This window comes from Cupressus sempervirens, chromosome 8, assembly GCF_028749045.1.
Source record: "Cupressus sempervirens isolate cs-2001-9-10 chromosome 8, ASM2874904v1, whole genome shotgun sequence".
Taxonomy (NCBI): Eukaryota; Viridiplantae; Streptophyta; class Pinopsida; order Cupressales; family Cupressaceae; genus Cupressus; species Cupressus sempervirens.
Window position 1 is genome coordinate 239,130,040 of NC_143125.1, and position 4,914 is coordinate 239,134,953.

At 34.3% G+C, this 4,914-nt stretch overlaps 1 pseudogene; it reads left to right on the top strand.

The window, feature by feature from the left end:
* The first annotated feature begins 895 nt into the window (after nt 1-895).
* Nucleotides 896-4,914, top strand: part of LOC149542394 (uncharacterized) — a 169,003-nt pseudogene continuing 164,984 nt past the window's right edge.

The following is a 4,914-nucleotide window of genomic DNA, read 5'->3' on the forward strand; positions in this document are numbered from 1 at the left end:
CAATGGTTGTGCTCAACCATTTTGGTTTGTATTTTCCTGTTTAGAGAATGTTTATTTCTTTTCTTGAAATGGTTTATATATGAGTGTGAATAATTCAAATTTCCTCAGTTAAAAATATGTTGAGTGAGTGTGTAAATTGGCTTTACACCTACATTCTACCACCATTTTTTATATGCAATCGCTGAGAATATGCAACTTCTTTGCAATCACATCCATGATTCTTGACCTAACCCTAACATTTCTTAAGGAAAAAATTATAGTACTTTCTAATGTTTTGTTTATGAAACCATCTTGTTTGTATCTATTTGCTGACCATGGTAATCTAGATGAAACTAAACATTGACAATTTTTGTTACTCCTCTATGTTACCGTATTACTTAATAAACCCATTTCTAACAAAGATGTCAAATGTATACTTGAAATCAACATATGCAGAATGAAATTTAACCCAAGTGAAATTGATTTTCATGGCTATAAGCTACATTCATCTAAAAGAATTGGACTCATTGCATTGCCAATTGTGAATATATCCTGAAAATATCCATTTGTGTCAATAGGCAAGTGTGTTGTAATGGCTTCAAACTTCAATCTATTTGTCTCTATTGAGGTCTTTTTGGGGAATTTTGTGACAAGAACATTTTTGTATCCATTTTGACTGATTTCTAAGGAAAAGAACAAGACATCACTTTCTGAAATGAATGCCTGAGCATTAAGGTATGAGCATTATAGTATGAGACAAATGCTCTAATTTTTGTGATATGTGCAGGCTATTGTAGAACAATGAAATATCAAGTCCGCTTCCTGAAGAATTTCTGTAAGGCTCTACTCTTTATCCATATTTTATTTTCCATTTGGGTTCATCTTATGCTAGGTTTTGTTTTAGTATTTTACCTGTATGGCCCATTTTCAGAGATTTGTCCCACAACAATTTGACTGGGTCAGTACCCATGACTTATGCTTGAACCATCATGTACGAACAATCTTCCCTCTTATGCTATGTGGGAATTATGTTTCACATTTGAATGCATTTTTGCATTAAAATATATCTGATATTTAGATTGAAGCGTTGATTCTAGGGTTTGGGTGTTTGGAATTTTCTAGTATCAAAGGAAATCCTTTGCTATTTGGAGGTACTATGCAGAATTGTCTTGGGGAGTCTCCACCACCCAGGGCTTTTATAGTGAATTCATGAGAAAGTGAGGTTATCTCTTCTTCTTCAATATTTTCAATCTTTATTTGATTTCCTTAGCTAAATAGCTCTTTTATAGGTATGATACCAGCTAGAGACTCTAGAAAACATAAAGTGGCAGTCTCATTCAATGTAAGTCTGGGCCTCTTATGTTTAATGGGTTTTGGAGTTCATATTTTCTTGTGGTGGAGATAAAGACACAATCAATAGGTTTTCTTACTTGGGAAAGATCTTACAGGAGACAAATGCTCATGCCTTAACTTTGGTCCCAATTAATTTTCCTTCAACACTTTGAGGTTATCCTTTTGATAACAATCCACCACACTAGACTAATCCTTCCCACAATCATAAGATTTTTGTTTAGGTTGTCCTTTACCTCATTTGATAGTCTCAAAGCTTGACTGTGGCACTTGAGAATTGCTTGGGGCAGACTTTAGTTGCAAAATCCTCTGAATTAGTACTAATTAATCTATACAGAGGAAATTCCCATATTTTCTCTAATTAATAAATACAGTGTAAAAAAACTTTTACAAAATCAAATACTTTCTCTCCTAATGCAATAATGTTTGGATTTTCTTTTGTTAAACATGCTAAACAAAAAGTTGTGATAGAATCAAAATATTGAGCACTAATTTTAGATTTCTTCATCATGAACCCTTAAATATGATTTGATTTAAAAAAATATAGACATTCAATCAGGTAATTTCACGGGAGCTTAGGAGTTAAAGAGATGAACAAGAATAGAAGCTTCATGAGGCTATGGTGAAAAAGACCAGAGAATGGGACAAATCAAAATGTGAGCTTAATTCTAGAATAGTAGAACTGGAGCAGCTACTAAATGAGGCAGAAGCAAGAAGTAATGCAACATCCACATCTCTTCAGGAAAATTCAAAAGCATTATCTAATTTGCAAGAAGCCAAAAACTAAGTTGAGTCTAATGCTAAAGTTCTTCAAACTAAACTTGAGATGTTAGAAAGTGACAATGTTGGCCTCAAATATAAACTTCATGCGCTTAACAAAGAACTGGGTATAATAATTGATGAAAGGGATATTAGTAAGAAATCTACCCAGGCTGCTAGCAAGCAACAAATAGAAATAGTTAAGAAAGTTACCAAGTTAGAGGCCGAGTGTCAGAGGCTAAGAGGTTTGCTTAAAAAATGATTACCAGGGCCTACCACACTAGCTCAAATGAAACTTGAAGTAGATACTATTGGAAGGGAGTTTGGGGATATCAAATTAAGGAAGTCACTTAGTAATGGTGCTGGTTCACCATGTTCTTTAGTAGAGACATTAAATGATATATACAAAGAACATTCTCAGAAAGAAACTAAATACCATACAGTAAAAGTGCTGACAATAGAAGAAGAGAACAAGATGCTAAAAGATGCTCTCTCAAAGCAAAACGGTGAGCTTAGGGCTTCTAGAGTCATGTGTGCTAGTATAGCTGCCAAACTCTCCACTATTAAACAACAGTTGGAATCTTTGAGGTGAAGGAAAGGAAAGCTTGCACTTGAGTTGCATTTGGAAGGATCAAGAAATGAAAGCATGAGCAATCCACCAAGCTTGTCTTCCATTTCTGAGGACAAGAATGATGGTGACCCTAATGCAGAGTCATGGGCTTCAGCATTAATTGTAGAGCTGGATCATATCAAAATAGAAAAGGTCATTGACAAAGCTAAGAAGCTCAGTGATGTGTCCAAGGTAGATTTGATGGATGATTTCCTTGACATGGAGAGATTGGCTTCCATGGATTCAACTGGATTGGATCAAGCAGAAGTAGGAAATTTAGATGAAATAACTGACAAGAATGTTTCAGGAAGTTTTGATATTTCATCTAATCAAGAAGATAGTTAATCAGGAATGCTCTGAGTTGTTAAAAAAAATGAACCATTTACAAGAAAATCTAATTGTTCTGCAAGCTAGAAACACTTGTAATGAATCTGCCCTAGTTAGTCTCAAAGAAAAACATGATATGATCCTTGCTATTGATGTTGAGGGTGTAGACCTACACAAAATACTAGATGAGATCAAATATGCCATGGCAATAGATGCTGAAAGTACTAGAGATTCTCAGACAGATATCTAGTCTTCTGTGAAAGCTAACTTCACTTATCATTCTAATACTGGGATTAGAATTAGTTCTATTGATGTAGAGTTTGCAACTACTATTTTCAGCGTCATTAATTTCTTACAATCTATAGCCCAAGACACTGAAAAGACTCAAAAAATTAAATCATCAAATACTAATAAACTAGTTTTTAGAATTCAGGAGTTTTCTCAGTTAGTGAATTACTTTTTTTAGTGCAAAGAAAACATTACAGAGTTACTTGTTGAACTAATATCTTTGTTATCTCAATTTAGGAAAATGTTTGCTCTTGGTTTCAGTGAAATCTTCCAAAATGAAGCCACAGATTTTGGCAACCAATTGCCCAACCTGATGCAGTCTAGTTTTCTTCGTAATTCGATTAGTATAGATAATTTCACAAGACAAGAAAGTGCTCAGGATCTTTTAGGAGAAGAAAAGGCTAATAGCCTATGCTTTCAACTAGTTGGTGGCAATTTATACATAATTAGGAAGCTTAACAGCATTCAAGTAGAAAAAACATCTTTGGAATATGAGTTGAAGGCCCAGGTAAGCAGAATTGGAGAGTTAGAAGAGGAGCTTATGTGCTTCAAGAGTGAGAATGCAAATCTATAAACAGTCTTGGCTGTAACCAAAGAGGATCTTGGACACACACAATATCAGATTATTGAGTTAAAAGAGGAGCTCATATGTCTCAAGAGTGAGGATGCTAATCTGGAAGGAGTCTTCACTGTAACAAAAGAGAAGCTTGATCACACCCAGCATCAAGTTACAGAGTTGGAGGAACAACTTACGCATTTGAAGAGTGACAATGCTAATCTAAAAGGTAGTCCTAGTTGCAACTAAAGAGAAACTTGAACACACAGAAAGTCAACTTACTAAATCAGAACAAATGTTGGCAAACTTGCAAATGCAGCTTGAATCTACTAAGGAATCAAAGCAGTTATTAGAGAATGAACTAGCAGCCATGATTTCACATAAATCAGATATTAAATCTCAATTCAAGGCAACAGAAACTGAGATGAAAGGGTTGTCTGAAAAAGTGGATGCGTTGGAGCTAGAGCTTCAGGAGGAGTGCATGCAATGCAAAGATGCCATTACCAAGTACAAGGTTTTAGAGGAGCAGTTACAAAGGTTTGTGAAATGCTTCAATCCTGTTTCAAATATACCAGACTGATGTATATTTTAATTTCCTAAGATATGTTGAGTTCTATCTAATTTTTTTAATAACTTCTTCAGCATGCATGTATTTAGTTTCAGACCTAGGGTTTCTAAACTAATGTGAAGATGTTTAATTGGATACCAGGAAGGAATAATTTTTTGAGTATTCCTAAAGTTTTGTATTAAAGGAATAGATTAGAAAGAGACTGGTATTAACCAGCCTGCTTGGAACCCCTCATAATTAATCTATGTTCTTTTCTTATTTGCTAAATATACAAATCAAAAAGTATGCATATATTACTAATTTGTGCTTGCTTTCTATTTATTCTCCATGCTAACCAATGTAAAGTTCATGGTTCAAGTACACTGACATTTTCTATTTTATCATCACAATGAGATTTAAACTATAAGATTTAGCATTAAGATATGCTTGGCATGAAGCCATGTTTTCCTATCTTGTTTATGTAGAATCAGATTCCAC